Consider the following 19,054-nt stretch of genomic DNA (forward strand, 5'->3'; position numbering starts at 1 on the left):
TGTATCAGACAGCGTTCACACTAGTCTTTCTGATAATGAGTCTATTGCCCGGTTATGACGCGGGAGCTCACAGATAAACACAGGGGGCACAGCGACACAAATAAAGGAAACAAAAAGAGATTTTACTCTAGTAAAATCTAAGACACATCGGTCAAACACCAAGCAAAATATTATCACCGTTTCACCATAATAACTCAGTTATTAAACACACTCTCTATATCTAACTGCCCAGACCTAGCTAAGCCTCACTTGTCACCGTTTCGTCTACGGTTGATGAAAGGAAGAAAAGAGGTCCTGGAGCGGCCTTCCTGCAGTTGTTAGCTGATGGCGGCGTGTGTGTCCAAAGGGGTTGAGCAGGGCCGTCGTGTCCTCCGTCGAGCGAGGTGATCTCCGTGGGTGTCCTTTCTTTAAAGGACGGAACGAGACGTAATCCTTACAATCTCTCTCTATACCGTTTTAACACGGGAGAAATAAACGATCTGCTTGGGAGATGCGTTCAAGTGGATGATCTAAGCTCGGAATTTCGGACGTCGGTGTGCTTCAAGGCCTTTGGATTAGCTGCGCGCCAAACTTAAACAAAGAGCAGCGTGCTGGAAACAGGAACAAAGTTGGGTATCTTCGGACATCGGCAGGCGACGTTTGAAAGAGGCAGAACAATGAAGCATGGCTGGCTTTATACCTCCCAGACTTCACACCTATGTGTTAGGTGTGGCAAGGCATTCTGGGAGTACCTGCAAGGCATGCTGGGATAAAGAGTCTTTTGTTGTAGTTCTCCAAACGACACAGCCTGAACTTTGTCATTTTGGCTGGACCCCAACACTGCATCAGTGGAACAACAGCATCTATATTCTGTACCAGTACAAGGAGACCTGTGCACCATAATGCACCGACAAAATGAAATCACAGCGGCTCTGGTTCAACAACAGAACCTAATGTCCTTGCCTTCTCGGGACATTACAGCATTCGATGGTGATCCTCTTCAGTATAAAACCTTCATCAGAGCCTTTGAACATAGTGTGGAATCAAAGGCTAGCAAAGCTGACTGCCTTTATTTTTTAGAACAATTTACAAGAGGGCAGCCCAGAGAATTGGTCAGGAGTTGTCAGCACATGAGTCCTGACAGAGGTTACCAACAGGCTACTGTTGGTAACCTGCTCCACTACCACATCAAGTACTACCACTCTGAGCAGAAGCTGGACGAGCGAGGCGGAGAGCAGGAGCTGCTCAGGAGGAGGAAGTCCTTGTCTAAAGGGGGCGACATGATGCTAGACAGGGGGACTGAGGACCAGGACAGTATCTGTCACCATGACGACGGGGAGCACAGCACCATGGGAACAGAAGTGAAGAAGGAAGGAGGGAGGGAGCTGGACAGGAAGAACTTCCTGAGAGTCAAAACTCAAGAAGAAGATGAAGGGGAGGAGAGACACGGCTTTGTTATGTCAGCAGCGAGCACGGCTACCAGAAGCCACAAGCAATCATGGATGAGATAAAAGTGACCTAAAAAATATAAAAATACATAAACAAAAACGGGTTATGTTTACAAATGGTTGAGGGTTTTTTTTATTTTATTATTATTTATGGTTTGGTTCACTCTATGTGCATGTGACTTAAGTTATGGCTCTATTTGTTTACACATGAAAGTAATTGTAATGTCTGTGGTCATTCAATTAGGGGCCGGTGTGTTAGAGCCATTTTGTATTATGTTCAGGTCATTTCCCGATTGCCACAGTAGGTGGCGTATTGGACAGCAGTAACATGGAAAGGGGATAAATAGAAGATTTGAAGTTTGAAAGAAGAGGTAATTGTTCCTCAGGTGTGCTGCTTACCGGGGAGAAGCACACAGTTTTTGACTGGGAACAACCAAAATATTAGTCTCAAATTATTTAATTAAATACCAATATCATTAATAATTAATAATCTGTATTTAATTGAAGGTGTGAAATCCGAACACAAAGGTAGTGGTAAATAAATACATCTAAAACAAGTCCGCAGATGTGTGATTTACAACGTGAAGCAGCCGAAGGACGACGTGTCAATTACGAATTTCCCGGTAGCAGCCCCTCACTGTGGCTTAGGTTTCTTTTCTTTTTAGTTTCAGTGAAATCAAGTCACTATACAAGTCAAAAACTGCGCTTCAGCTAGTTCGATTAGTTTGCTATCGTTCATGGAGGAAGACGCGACGCTGGATTTCCTGTTTTTGCTGTAGCTCGGAGGATGTTTACAACCGTTGCCTGGCGACGCAACGATCATCAGCTGATTCATTCATCCGGATTGCGACATGTTGGGAATTTTCAGGAGCGAATACCTGACCAACGGTTATGTTGGGTTTTATGACGTAAAATTTGATTGTCAAAATAAATTAATAATTAAGTTTATTTAATTATTAATCTAAATCAATAATTGTTATTAAACTGCGTTTAATAAACCTCGGGGCACCACCCTGTAAACAGGGAACAACCAAAATATTAGTCTCAAATTATTTAATTAAATACCAATATCATTAATAATTAATAATCTGTATTTAATTGAAGGTGTGAAATCCGAACACAAAGGTAGTGGTAAATAAATACATCTAAAACAAGTCCGCAGATGTGTGATTTACAACGTGAAGCAGCCGAAGGACGACGTGTCAATTACGAATTTCCCGGTAGCAGCCCCTCACTGTGGCTTAGGTTTCTTTTCTTTTTAGTTTCAGTGAAATCAAGTCACTATAGTTACAGATCATCTTAGTTGTAGTTTTTTGTGAGGTAGCAACACCCCCCCCCCCCCACACACACACACACACACACACACACACACACACACACACACAAACACACACACATACTCAAATACCGTTATATTCAGTAACAATTTTATTTTTATTTACTTAACGATTACAAAGACGCACACTGAACAGTTTTGCCTGAAATAAATGTTGATGATGAGGTCAATGATGTTGACCTCAGTATTTAAAAAACCCTGGCTACGGCTTTGCATCTGCGTTTTCATTCTTGGGGAACAAATAGAATTATCTGATGTCAACTTGAACCTTAACCTCTGACAAGCTCCGCTACGCAACGTTAATCATCTGCACTAATTTTTTTTCTGCAGGTTTATGCTCCCGTGTCAATTCTGCCTCACTAGAAGTGCTAGGTGGTGTGGAAGCTCTGCAAAATCTGTCCATCTCTTTGTGTGTTTTTATCAACACCCTGTGTCTTTTCAGTGTTTTTCTCCATGATCGTCTGAACTTGCTTTGCTCCCTGGCTGATAAATCGTTGATACTTTTGAACAATCCTTCTTCCCTTCTTTTCTTATTTCTCTTTCCTTCTTTAAATAAAAATGAGTGTTTAACAGGGTCACTGTTTTTCTGTATTCTCAACATATCTTCTCCAATTTTTTTTTAATTTGGTTTGGGCATGTTGGTGTCTTGATTATTTCTTCCTGAACTCTACAATTACAGATAGAAACCAGCAGAAACCATGCTTATTTGCTTTAAATCAATGATTGAAACTATAATTCTGAAAGACAATCACTTATATTAAGACTTTGGTGAACACATTTATTTAAAAATTAAACTTCTTGCCATTCCATTTTGTCACTACCAAAACTTTATTGGTTTTTGGCAGTGAACGTTTCACTAGTGACAAAATAATGCTAAGCAAGCACATGGCTAGCAAAGACATCTTTGAAGAGTTTTTCACACAAAAAAAAAAAAGAAGAAGAGAATATGTGTTAAGTAGTCACAATTTTTAAAAATTCACGCTGATTTTCAAACTTTGGAACACATAATTAAAAAGAAATATGGTTTTAAGCTACTTACCATGCAGCCATGAGGGAGAGGGATGTAATGCCACTTCCTGGTCAAAAATGCAGGGGTGTGACTTAAGTTGCGGCTCAGCCAATTAAGCCTCTAAAACTCTTTTTTTCAGGGACAAAAAATAGGGACATGATTTTGTAAGTATTTCAACTTCTGAGATCTTTTAAATTACATCACTGAAAAAAATCTAAAAATGTTTTAAGTGGTATTTACATGAATTTAAATTTAGAGGTAAGAATTGGAGACAGCTGCTTCTCAATAAAGTACCCTATAAATGATTATTTTGTATTTATTTAGCCTATCAAATTCTCAGTTGTTTCCCTGGGTTTAAACAGATGATAATATAATCTCAGTAAAATCCATATCTGAAAAATAAATTGTTTTGTTACTTTTTTTCAGTAATGGGACTTCACTATGAACTAATTTGGTAGAATGCCTCATTACAACATGTGTTATTGTTGAGTACTTACATCATCTCAAATATTGCAGATATCAAAGCCTTTGATTTAATAGTTGTAAAGGACAGAGAAAAACATCAGGGGAATGCACTAGGATAGATCATCAGAAAACATCTTCTCTTTCTTAGGTCGGTTTCGCCCCTTCGTATTGACAGTGGTCAACTTGGAGTTTGTTTTCAGCGGAGGTGGAGAGGCGAGGGGAGTAGCAGAGCGAATCACTCGTGATTTCCCGCGAGACTCATCTTTCGTTAATGTTTTCATTGAGACCTGATTTACTGAGATCCCAAAGAGTACTAAATTGCGTGTTCACTCCAAAAGATTGCACGTTTGGTTTGTGAGCGTTTTGCGGGTAATCTACCAAGGAAATTTGTGTGAATGATAACAGGTGCAAACCTTGTGGAGGTGGTTGTGTTTCATTCAGGCTTTTGTGTGTTCTACTGGTTTACGTCACAGAGAGTTTGGATGGAAAGCAGGACGACTGCAATCGCAAAATGGGTATCAGCAAGAGAGGCAAATGAACAAACAGTATTTTCGAGTTATAGCAGATAAATCTGAATTTAACAAAAATAACATTTGGGTTATCAGAAAACTACGGCATTAAAAAGGGTCTCTCTTTTCTTCCCTTCATTTTTTTTAAATGAATTGTCATACATTGCACAGGAGGTGCAAGCTGTGGCGCTCAGGTGCACCGATTGGACTATTGTGCACCAGCGCTGTGATCGGACATAAATGTCTTTGCAAAAGGAGAGCACTAGAGAGACGTGCAACCTGAGAAAAAGGAAATGACCAGTTTAAATGTAATGTTGGTGAAAAGAGGGAAATAGGACGACATAAGTGTCAATGTTGCAATTCTATAGAACGCAGAGGCTGTGAATGTTCAGTCATAGTTAATCATGGTATTTCTTTTGTTTCACTGTTATTGAAGAAACACTTAAACGTGTCTGAGGGGAATAAACGTGATCTTTACACTTCTTTTATTGTGCTTATGTCTCCTCCTCAGTTCAGTCTGCAGTGCGTAACCCTGAGCTCCTTTCAAAGTTGTTAAATTCAGACACCGTCACAATCACCGCAATGTTTGCCTGGCTTGGTAAATCACATTGTGTGTACCAACTTAACTTCTTTGTATTTGCTCCTTCCAGTATTTTGCAAGCTGTGGCGCTCAGGCCACAGCTGGGGCAGAAACGCATCATGTTGCAGAATTCATTAAGGCACACGTACTCAATGGACAGTACGTGTTGTTTTGCTCATATGAAAGACGCAATCCTCACTGCACACTGTTAGCAGATCAGATTACGTGTTTTTCGTTGGTGGTATCAAGTTTGCACACGCAAACGTTTAGTTAATCAGGCCCTGTGTGTTTTCGGAATGAACTGTATTCATGAGTTTTTCTGAAGAAAGATAGTTTTTGTATACAGCTGAACCAGCAGGAAGAAACCCTGAGGTGAAGACAGTTATGAGCCATAGAAATAAAAAGTGAAATCCAAAGTGCATCCGTCAGCTGCTCTGGTTTCTAACTTTTCTCACCTTGATCTGTTACCTGAAGAGCCGAGGACTGGAGGTAATGACTTGATGATCAGGGAGCAGTTGTGAAGCCCGGGGAGACAACGAATGAAATCTTTATCAAGGACGTTCAGTGTGAGAGACCGCCGGGCGCTAATTAACCACAGTTCTCTGGTGCAGGAGGAACGCAGAGAGGAAAAAGGCTCACGGATGAATAAATCATACGAGGCAAATGTGAGGTTCAGAGAGGTTCAGAAGGAGCTCGTTTGAAAATCACGGGTGATCTGTGCTGCTCTCTTTGAAGGAACCTGGAGGGCAGGGCTGCCCTTCACCAGGTGGAGCTGATTAAGGATGCATATGAAAGCTCGGTGGCACGCAGCATCTTAATGGAGGTGTGTAAATAAAAGCACAGCTCTGAGAGACAGAATCTAGTGGCAGAACATTGAAAAAGAAAGCAAGTGTTACAGCAGGCATTATTCAATCTCAACACACATGCACGTTCCAATATTTCTATAGTTACAAATACTCAATAAGTAATTCTGTCTAGTTTGAAACAGACTCTCAAATCCTTGAAGTGAGGTGTTTGAAATATTGTGCCATAGCCTGTTTTGCCTTACTAGATAATCTGGCAAATCATGCTCTCCACAGATTGTTTTAACAGAGCACACTGATCTGTTTGGTCCGGCTTGTTCTGTTGGGAGAGCGTCGCAGCTTGATTAATAATCCCAGAAAGAGAGAGACAGAGCTCTGTTCCAGATGACTCTAAAAATCGTTTGTTTTTGCGCTGAGCTCTAAATGTTAAAAGGTTTTCTCTTCTGATCAACAGAATTTACAACGTTTGTAACACTCTCCCGTGCAACATGTTTAATTTGTGAGTAACTTCCCCGAGAAGTAAACAAACAATTTATTTGGTTCACTTGATGCAAGAGTTATTGACATTGTTTTCAACTCTTTTTTTTAATCGTCTTTTCTTGGTCATTATTCTGGAGTTGTTAATATATTCAACTGGTTCATAAAGGTGTTGGTGTTACAACATGTGGTCCATACGTTGGTTTTTTTTGTGTATAAGCCAATTCTTTATTGTATTCTTTTGAATTAAAGTGCTGATATTTTTATACTCAATACATCCTGAGCTTTAAAAGTGATTCATGAGCATTTCGACATTATCAAGCAAGGGAGGATAAATGTTTAAGTCTTTATTTTAATTGGCAGAAAATACCTTCAGATAAAAATGTGGGATGAGTACCTCCTGTGACTATGAAAAGTGAATGAGGATGTTTTTAAGACGATACAGTGAGGAAAGGAATACAAATTCTCGTTCTTTGAGAGTGTTCATGAAAAGCACAAGTTGACGGCTTTCAACAGCTCTTGGTTATGATGATAATGACATAGAATTACTTCGCCAGCTGTTAAAATGAGACAGTGATCTCTATTTAATCTGTGCATGCACATTACAGCTGTGGCGTTTTGAAAAAGTGAGGGTAATAATTTGACCCAGAATCCATGGCTGCTGAGGGCAGGCTGTGATTGTTTTCTGCACGGATGTGAAACAGGTTTGAGTCTCCATGGAAACGTGTCTGACAGCAGCAGGAGGCTGATAATGAGGGTCAGTTTGCTGAACACACACGGAGGGTTGATTCAGAAATCCACTGTTGTATATTTGTGTTTAAAGGACACATCAACATTTTAAAAACAGCAGCTAGTTTATTTGTGTCTGTTGTTCATAATAAAGAAATAGACTCTCCGTATTGGAGCTATTTTAAATTGAACCATGATATTTAAAAAAATATCCAGCCATTATTCACAGATCACCTTCAGACACTTTCACCTCATTAGTTTTCCACCACCTGTTTTTTTATTAAGGGCCCAGGGCCTGAGCACGTCTATCTCTCATATGTCCGTCATCGCGTCATATCATTGGACAGCAGTCATCAGAGTTCTTGTTGGTTTTATCCAGCTGACTCTGAATATTTTGAATTTCTATACAAAACACATATAATCTTTATATATATATATATATATATATATATATATATATATATACTGGAGAATAACATCACACCCACACTGGACTCCAGTATATCTCTAAAATGTTAAACTGTTAGATGTTGCACTCTCCATCATCTTGAACATTTCTGCACAGCTAGACAGCGTTGCAACATTTTTGTTTTTAGCATTTTATTGTTTTCGGTTTTATTCAAGCTCTGTGTAGACACAATTCTTGCACCTTTTTTTTTAATGTTCTGCATCACTTCAATCATTTAGATTTGGCAATTGACTTGACAGATATGGTGAGTAACTGTACCAGATTTTACACATTTTGTGTGACACAGCAGTTTTCAAATAAGGCTAGACGAGAAATGCACAGATTCTTGACAATGGCCAAAAAAAAATTAAAAATTCTACTTAAGTCGTAATTTTTTTTATGATTTTCCAGTTTTGGAATAATGAGAGATTACAATATAATGATTAAAGTGTGGATGAGCCCTGAACAATTGGACTCTTCACTAATTTACAACCGGAGCATCCACCTGGAGACAGAGCTTGACCACACACTAATGAGAAGGGGTGGAATGATCCATCCTCCATCATGCACACATTCTACAGAGGCACCATTGAGAGCATCATGTCCAGCTGCATCACCGTGTGGTACGGCGCCTGCACCGTGGCCTGCCGTAAGTCTCTGCAGCGCATCGTGAGAGTAGCTGAGAAGATCATTGGTGTCTCTCTTCCCCCCCTTCTGGACATCTACAACACACGTCTCACCCGCAAAGCCACCAGGATTGCAGGTGACCCCACCCACCCGTCTCACAGCCTCCTCAGCCTGCTGCCATCTGGGAGGAGACTGCAGAGTCTCCGTGCCCGTACCAGCAGGCTCAAGAACAGTCTTTTCCACCAGGCTGTCAGGAGACTTAACTCCCTCCCTGCTCTCCCCCCCATTCTCCCCCCCATTTGTCCCCTCAGCCCTCCTCCCACCCTCTGCCTCTCCCCCCCCCTGCACCCTGCCACAGTCAGCCCCTACTGCATCGGTCATCACCCCCCCTCCACCCCCCCGCGTGCTCCACTAATTCACGCACCCTAAAAAATTTTTTTTTTAAAAACTCTGCACAGCCATTTACTGTTTGTTTATGCTATTTGCACCTTTCAACGCACTACCTCACTTTTTAGCTTAATCTGCACTCTGTTTATATTGTTAATATTTTAATTTATCTACATACATACTACCTCATGGTGAAATACTCACAAGTGCCCTTGTCTGTCGATTGTCTGTCGTTCGTTATTTGTTGTCCAAATGTCTTTAGTTAAGTTATCTGTTTTATAGTATTGTTTTTTTTATTGCTAGTTTTTAGTGCTCTTCTTTTGCACTGCAGGTTTGCACTGGGGTTGGGGGGGATTGCAATTTCATCTGTGCTGTATGTTTAACATGGAGCATATTTGACAATAAACAACCTTGAACCTTGAACCTTGAACCTTGAATGAAAGGATAACATGCATTATGGAAAGTCACCTGGTCTGCCTTTTTTTTTTTTTTTTTCTCAAAAGAAAAATCACCTATGATAACATACCAAGGTACAGGTCCTCGATTTTACAGTTACAATTTTATTCAATTTTCATTTTTCCCCACCCCCCACGCATATCAGGATAGACCAACAAAACACACCTACAATAAAATACAAATAATAAGAATTAAAAAAAACACAGATAAAATAATAAGAATAAATAAAGATAACATATACACATATATATGCAGCACGAATGTAGACAAAGTAATGATGTAAATAAGAATAAAAGGAGAGCATGGATACAGATCTTGATCCAAGGCTAGATCTGCAAGGTCATACCAGAAAGTATAGGGCACCAAAATTCTTTGAAAAGATGACCTCGGTTGTGTTTTTCCAATGTCAATTTTTCTAATGGCAAGAATGAAGACAGCTGTTCGAGGAAGGTCTTGAAAGATGGAGGAGAATCATTCTTCCAAAATAACAGTATACATTTTTTTTGCTAAATATGTGACCAGAAAGAGTATCCTGCATTTTCTTTGATTTAACTCTAAATTATAAGTGTTGTTTAATAAGTACAGACTGCTGCTCAAATCATATTGCATGTCCAAAACTGACAGCGTAAAAGAATGGATTGAGCTCCGGTAGCTTTTTAGAAGGTTACAATCCCAAAACATATGTAAGAAAGTCCAATCCATGCATTTACATCTCTTGCAAGCTGCTGAGATGTGTTTTGATATTTTGTGCATTTTTAAAGGAGTTGAGTAAGTTTTATCGATGAATTTAAAGTTAGCTTCTTTAATTTCATTACTTGTAAATGGGAAATGGATTCTGTTGCAGATATTTAGCCATTCAACGTCTTTAAAAGTTCTGCCTATTTCCTTCTCCCATACTTTCTTTAATGGTTGGAAAGAGGAGCTGTCTGCCTGTGTCAGAATATCGTATAATGTAGAGATCTTTCCTTTTATTGAATCTGAGGACAACAAAATATTCTCCAATTCAGACAGACAAAGCCTTATTTTTTTCTCCTTAATAAGAGCATTTGTTACACTCTGGATTTGTAGGTATTTAAAGAATTGTTTATTACATGTCATATTCTAATCTTAAATCAATGAATGATTTTAGCTGCAAGTCCTGGTTCAACAGATCTTTAAAATGTCTTATACCTGAGTTTGGCCATTGACATGTATTGACCGAAGTAATTAGGTTTGGGTTTGGAAGATCGGAGAATGTGTGGAGGTTTCCTACAATCTTTCCAAGTTTGTAAAGTATTGAATAAAGAGAAATGTTTATCATAACACATTAAAGACACAATCCAGAAATAGTACTGGAGGTTGGGTAAGCCCAGACCTCCTAAAGGTTCGGGCTTCATAAGAGTCAGCAAACTGATACGGGGTTTTTTATTCCTCCAAATGAATCTCGAGAGACAGCTATTGATTGAAATATAAAATCTACCAATAAAAAACATGGAAGCATCTGGAACAGAAAAATAAATCTTGGGAGGATATTCATTTTAATTACGATCATCCTACCCAGGAGGGATAATGGTAAGGAAGCCCATTTTGCAAATTCTGATTTCACCTTAAGTGAGAGGGGAGTGTAATTTTCTTTAACTAAATAATCTAAATCTGAGGTAATAAATATACCCAAATATTTAAAGCCTTTCGGTGTCGGATTAAACCCAATAGACAACAGCATTTCTTAAGTTGGTGTTGTGTGCAGCAAACCAGCATTAGATTTGTGGAGGTTTATTTTGTATCCTGAATAGCTTCCAAATTCTTTAATTGTATTTAGAAGGTGAGGAATAGAGTTGTTGGGATCAGTGATGTCCAAAAGAATGTCGTCAGCGTATAAGGATAGTTTGTGTTCGAAGGCCTCAGCCTTAAAAACTTGAATGTTGATATTATCTCTGATGAGCGATGCCAATGGCAAAAAGTAAGGGAGACAGGGGTAATCCCTGTCTGGTCCCTCTAGTTAAGGCGAAGGGTTTTGAGCAGCAACCATTGGATAAAACTGCCGCTTTAGGGCTGTTACAAATTCTTGCACTTTTAACTCCAGAGCCGGCTGCTTATCAAAGAGGAAAATGGTGAATTAACAAATGCAGTCTTGTTGGGATTCATTACGCCCTCAGGTGGGTTTCTAATATGGAAGCATAAAAATACATTTACAAGTTTTCCAAAGAGGATTAACAATCAGAAACCTGGATTTAAAGCTTTGAGCCGTCTGTGTTTCTGTTCCTCTGAGCTCGGTCCGTCTGTGTGCTGCAGCCTCAGCCGTGTGATCGATACAGAAATAAGAGAATAATAGAGGAGGTTATTGATGTGTGGATTACCTCCGGTCTGCAGTGGGATATGTTGGAATTGATAAGCATTATTACCTATAAGCTGCCTCTCAATATAAACTCTTGTTAGTAATTTATTTATAATCTTGTGTCTGTATATGATCTTTTTTTTAACCTGAGACCTTCCACGGCCGCTTTTCTTCAGGTCTTATATGTTATTCATCAGAGTAAAGAAACCGTTACGCAGGCTTTTCCTTTAACAATGACCCGTCTGTGGGCGGCTGATGGATTATTGATTAGCAGCTTTGAGCCCTTATTGCTTCTCCACAGGGCGGCCTCATGAACCTTCCCAGAGTGCTTCAACTCTGGACTCTCACTCTCTTTCCTCTACAGCCTCTCACTTTAAAACATGTATATATCACCATGGCAACTTACACAAATGTGTGAGTGTATGTTCAGGAAGTGCTCAAACAATAGGATCGTCATTAAACGAGCTCCTGGTGGTAAAATAAAAAGAACAGAAATGTCCCTCAGTCATGATCATGATTTAAGAATTGTAAAATTTCCACATCCGGCTTTAACACTATGCTGTAAGTGATCAATACCATATTTATGTGGACACTAAAGGGCATTTTAGTGGCTAAAGAAGTTCAAAAGCCTGTCTCTAAAGTACCAATTCACCCTTTGACTCGTGATATTTTCTGGAAAATGTCAGACAGGCTGCTCCTGAAATCTCCTGACTTACCTGTTAGCACATGCACCTCACAGCGAGAGACAGAAGAGCCACAAATGCCTCTAAATTACAGTTTTGTGCTTAAACAATGTTTCTAGTAGTTTGATGTACACACAGTACCAACAAATGAAAAAAGAACCCACAGACATAAAGAGAGGCATCATGCCTATCATCCCGACGTATCAACACTAAATTCTCCTGAATACTTCCTGCTGCATTCACATGCCAGCGCTCTCCAACGAAATGTGGCCACATTACTATAGGAGACCAAAGGCCTGTTTGTCTTTCTTACTCATCAGTATGTATAGTATATTCAGTTGAAAATCTAACTGATCATGTTTTTTTTCTTTACTTTGTGCGGCACAGCAGCACGTGACACAAGGTTTCTGTTTACAATCTAACTTTATTTTACATCATGGCGGCATCAGTAAAAGTGGGGACGGAGTCTGATTTGGCATTACTTTGAATATGACCTTATATTAGGCAATAAACAACTATGTGGAGTGTATCTGAAGGGGAAAAACACAGTAATATATATATATTTTTTAAGAATCCTACACAAACCTAGCTTACCTCCCCAAGGTCAGAATGGACGCCCAGCGCCATTCCCCTGAGACAGGAACCAATCCCAGGCCACACAGTATCATACACCCACAGAATTGCAGGACACATTACTGCGACGCTTTCAACAGAGATAGCTTGTGGTTGGTAAACTCACAGGAACACCATACGTGGTCAGTATTTTTTTAATACATTATTTAAATGATGTAATGTTTGGAGTTGTTTATTACACATTTCTCTGTCTGGCCTTTTTGGGTATAAACCCTTAACCCATATCACGTAAAAAACTGAGACTAATAATTTTCACCAAATAAAAAATAAACAAAACAGCATTAAAAACTAATAAAAACACAACACAGGTTTCTGCTGTTTTTTTTAAACACCACTGATAGCCCAAACTGTTGTTTCTTTTCAAAGCTGATTTTCTGATTTCTCTCCAATGTCCTTTAAACTATCACTCAGGAAAGTGGTACACTGTACCCAAGTTTACTTCCGGTAAGAGTGACCTTGCGCTCAGATCAGCAAAGATACTCTCTAATGCAGCACAACATGTGGACAATGAGTGGGTTTGAGTTTTGTGTCAGTTGTTTCTGTTTCTCCTCCACGTCTCCTGATGTACTGGCCTGTCTCCTGGTAGCGCCTCCATGCTCTGGACACTACGCTGACAGACACAGCAAACTTTCCTGCCACAGCTCACATTGATGAGCCATCCTGGATGAGCTGCTCTACCTGAGCCACTTGTGTCGGCTGTAGACTCCGTCTCATGCTACCACGAGAGTGAAAGCACCGCTAGCATTCAAAAGTGACCAAAACATCAGCCAGAAAGCATCAGAACTGGGGCCACCACCTGCAGAACCACTCCTTTATTGGTGTCTTGCTAATTGCCTATAATTTCCACCTGTTGTCTATTCCATTTGCACAACAGCATGTGAAAATGATGGTCAATCAGTGTTGTTTCCTAAGTGGACTAAGTGGTCTGATTTCACATAAGTGTGATTGACTTAGAATTAAATTGTTTAAGTGTTTTTGAGCAGTGTGTGTTTGTGTATATATATATATATATATATATATATATATATATATATATATATATATATATATAAAACTTATATATATATAACTTGCACACAAAAATAAGACAGCACTGTTGCTGCACATTTGAAGAACTGACTGAAAATCATCTGAATTTTAGAGAAAAAAACAGAAACACTGACACAGTGTTAAGCTCATGTTGCTCTTTAGCTTGAGGACCCCTCTGTGAAATCAGATTTCTGGAAATTATTCACAGACTTACATCCACAGGCTCTCGATGAGGACGATATTCTCCTGCAGCGCTGCTCTGAGGCCTGGCAGCAGAAAGTGATGCTGTTTTAGATTTCTCAGTTTAAAGGTCTTTGTGTGAAAAATAGAGGAGCATCTTTTATCCCACGCTTCCCACTTGCACAGTCCGTGTTATTCCGCCGCCACATGCTGCAGATCGCTTCAGTTCTCCTCTCTGTAAAGGTCACATCTGCTTTTTATTATTTCAAAGATATACTCAGCTTTTCATGACCTGCAGCGCTCTCATGGGAGAAGAAGAGTCCACTCACTGTTAGTAACATGTCAAACATTTAATTTTGATTTCTGGGATATATTTGCTTTGAGATTTTTCATTTATTAAAAGTCTGTTTCCCAGTTTTCTTGTCTATTCAGTAGAACAGTGAGTTCATTGGTCCATGTGTCTGATCTTCGATCTTCTCATCTTCTTTGGTCGATGTTTACACCGCACTTTATTCATTTTTTTTTTTTTTTAATTTTCAGCACGTTTTCATTCACTTTGTCTTTCTGTGCCTTTGTTTTCTTGTTTGTGTTCTTAGTGTCTCTCTAATGTGTTATGAGCTTTTTATTGCTATGTAGTGTACACTTGTGTTTGTAAGAGTGTGTTTGGGACCCACTTGAAAACAAGGTGACACACCTCGAGGTGTTTATCCTGTTTTAATAAATTAAAGATTAAAAACTACAGTGGCCAAGAGGTGCAAGCACTCAGCAAAGACTAATACGACTTAACATAACAAAAAATATGCAGCTAATTCAGAAACTCAGAAAATTCAAAATGGCTGCAACTGCATCATCATCAAAAGCTTTATGAAAACATAATTGAAACGAAGTCAGAAACACACATTCAGAAAATGGAATGGACAAACGCTGAAAACCTTTTCAATAAAGGTCCTCCAGGGCTGTAGGAGGCGCTCTTTGGGAGAGTTTATTATCATCTAGAGAGAGTGAGGGCCAGTGTCGCCAGATGTATGATAACTATCATATGTGTCATAATATTGTCCTTTGTATGACGTATACGAGCAATGACTGCCGAAAATGCTGAATGTACGATAATTTTAACATTTCAATGTCACCTCAACGAAACAATGTTTGGGATATAAGAGCATCTTATCACATCAGCAGTAACACGCCCTCCGCTCTGCTGCCAGGCACTAGCTGCCAATCAAATCAAACCTGATGCCCTGTAACAGCCCCGGCCCGTTTCGCCAGACCGACTGTAGGAAGTCACAACACCTTGCTACTAACTTTGCTACACACATAGTTAAATCATATAGACTCTAATAGTGTGTGCCTTGGTTCCTTCATTTATTTCATCAATATGGTGTGCAAGGCAATGTTTTTTGTGGAATTTAAAACCTTTTTCCATATGTACGATAGTTTAGGGTAAAATGCGATCATTTTAAATTTGCAGGAGGGGGGCGCTGGTGGCACAGTGGTCAGCGTGCGAGTCCACAGGCTACAGTCCTAAATGCGGGCGGCCCGGGCTCAAACCCAGCCTGTGGCTCCCCACGTCAATCCCCACTCTCACTCCCTGATTTCCATCTCTGTCCACTTTCCTATCTCTCCAATAAAAACCCAAAAATAAATCTTTTAAAAAAAATAAATGTGCAGGACAATATTGTTGTATTTTCCATCTGACAACACTTGTGAGGGAGACCAGGCACTGAAATGTTTCTAGATTGTTGCTACGCTGCATTTTTGAACAACAGACAATAATTGTCAATAATACAACAAATATAAGAAGTACAGTATGGATTTTGACTCCGGAGGTCAGATAGCTGAGCGGGGTTTCTCTTTCAGCCCCGAGGTGCCTTGACCAATAGTGCTTTCTGTGGGAGATCTGTCTCTGCATTGTTCATGGATTTCATGTCAATCCAGTTGTTTCTGCTTTTTCGCAGCACTTTTAAGCCACTCTATTTTGAACCTACGTTTGAACCTGTTGGCCTCTGCGTAGCTGTAGCTACAGTATATCTATATCTGTTAAGGAGGGCTCTTAATTAAGAAAGTGTCTGCGCCTCTCTGACACACATACTTCCTCACGTTCATAGCTCCTCTCTTAATGCAAAGCTTCCTCGTTTCACAGTTTCATACTGAAAAGATTAGATGTGTCAACAGCTGCACAGCTTTATATCCTGATAAAATGCCTGTAAATCTTTCCTTAGAGTTCGATTAGGATGTGAACAGAGGCAAGGCAGGTTTATTTATATAGTGCTGTTCAGACACAAGGCATTTCACAGTGCTTTACAGACATCAAAACAGGAATACATTCAAACAAAGCTTAAGGAAAGAATGTAACAGAAATAAAAAAAATAACAGAGCAAAAGAAAGATTGTACGACATTACATCAACAGAGGCAAGAAATCAAAATTCATCCACCTAGTCAGAAGTTTTGTTGGGCGTCATCAAAGATCCTTTTCAACGATATTTGTGAGAATCAACAGAGAGCAGCTGAAGTACAACAAATATTCGTGACAACATTTTGTTTTCTATTTTAATAACCGAGTTGGCTTTGAATGCGTATGAGACGTGTGTGTAACATTTGTTGGAATCAGTGGAAACAGATCGGCGGCTCTCGGAGCTGCTCGGCGTCCTGCTGGGATCCTGCTCTGAGGGTGTTGATGAGTTTCTGCAGCCTCCTCCGACTTTACACACAACACGCTCATTAAAGATCATCAGACCCATTCAAATTAGACACACATTAAACCTGATCATGTGTCTGCTGTTCATATTACAGAGAAACTAAAAATAACGTCATCTTCTCGGTTCAGTGCAGTCGAACAGACAATGTGAAAACTTTAAAAAAGCTTCTGATGGAAACTGTGTTCAACAGGAAAAGGGCTGTATCAGGGATTTCTAATCTATTTATTGATTTGATATATTTAATAAAATACATGAGTCATTAACATTAACGTTTTATGGACTTATCAGTTAAGTAAATGTGTTTTTTTGTTTGTTTGTTTTTTCACTAAAAATCAAACAAATACACCTGGAAAGATTTGAGTTTTTGTATAGTGAAATACTCCAATATGGATGACTGTTCTGTCTCTAAATAAAGGCACAAAAAGCCCCCCAAAAAAACGCAGCTAAATGCGTTTTAGCTGCATGTCAACAGGCAAGCTGGCAACTGCTTGGTGCCGCAGGCCGGCAGGGATCTCTGAGGCTGACAAACTTTAAAACACCTCAGTGGCTCAAACTGTACACATTTTGCAATGACCTTAGGAAACCTACCTAAGGGGGCCCCATCTGACAACATTCAATGTGCTGTGCTACTGTTGAATGTGAATGAATATAAGAGAAAGAAAGACAGCAGGGCATTGGTTAGAGGCGCAGACAAGGATGATAATAATAATTAAATACATTTCTTTTTTATCGTGGTTTTTTGGTCTTACAGTTTTTAATCTTCTGGTTTTTAATTTGAAAATTGAACTAATTTGAACTTTGAAAAAAAAAGGTTTATATCATTTTTTTGTTGGGGATAATTTATAAAAACTGAAAAACATGCCTAAATGGTTTCTGGATCAAAATAAATAAATAAATAAAATAGGTACAGAAGCGAAATAAGATTTACACAACTGAAGTTTTAAAACATATTTCTGCTGTCAGAGTGAACTACGGTTACAAACCAAGGCGTGAAGTATGAAGACGGGACAACTGGGGGGATCAGCTGCTGACTGCTGTGTTTAGGGTTAATTGTAGTGAGGGGGTTTAAGGATGATTGTTACAGAAACCTAAACAGGAGAACATATGTGTATGAATGTTTGCAATGTTTCTGAACTGCAGGAAGCAGGTCTGTCAAAGCTTTGTTACGGCGGTCAAGGCTCGCGCTTTGGTGAAAAATGATTCTGAGATTCTTGGCGGTAGGTTTGATACTTCATTGATGACCAATAAACTGATCAGCTTCTGTGGAGAAGGTGTCTGGTCCAATAAACATGTTTTAGTGTTTTCAAAGAGGGAGGACATCTATGGACATCCACTGTCTCCTCTCCCTGTTTCTCTGAGCTTGGTCGTTATTATTCTTCAGAGAAATTTACTGTGACTGTCTGAAACGAGACAGTCGAACAGAGATGATAAGTAGCTGCTGAAAAGGAAGCAGGGACATTAAGTAAGATCAAGTGATCATTACATGTGCATATACAAATGCATTGGATAAACAAGATGAATGAAGCAGAAAGTTCAACCAGCACATTAATCTAGAATAAAGATGTACTGACTGAAGTTTGCAGCTTTATCTCTGGAGCCAAAGAAGCACTCTGAGAACAAACACAGAGAGATTTAAAACACACCAGACCTTTTGTTTGCACAGACAATTCATTCTGGAGTCTGACATGTTTCACTTTTGCCTCTTTGTTTGTTGAATGTATTTTGTTGATGCTGCATCTCTGATCTTGGAGTTTAACAGGAACAGGACAAAAACTTCACATCAGAAGTTTAAGAGTGATTACTGTCAATTTCAGCTGGTCCCATTTTTATTATATAGGTGTGGAGGACTGGTTCAAACACAATTTTAATTGCTAAATCTCTTTAGCCTGTGGCATTAAAACAGGCTGAAATGGCTCTGAATAATCCCTGTGGAAAAACGTCTTTCATGAAAGTATGTCTACAGAAAGTTCTGTTTTTTACCTGTGACAGTCCGGTCCTGGCGTCTCTTGGCTGTTTATCAAGTGGCAACTACACTGTTGAAAATTGAGGTCAATGTTCACTCCTAGTCCAACAACCCTACCAATAAGAATCAGTCTCACACTCTTTTAGTGGCTGTGATCAGCTCGGGCAGAACGACGCTTGAGACGGTTACCCCACCCTAAGTCTCACTCTGCCCTGCAGTCAGTTCATTCTTCCAGACCAGCCAACCGACAACATCCTCCTCCATCATAATCATGACTTTAGCATATATTCATCTGTCTGATC

The sequence above is a fragment of the Symphodus melops genome (genome assembly GCF_947650265.1).
Source record: "Symphodus melops genome assembly, chromosome: 1".
NCBI lineage: Eukaryota > Metazoa > Chordata > Actinopteri > Labriformes > Labridae > Symphodus > Symphodus melops.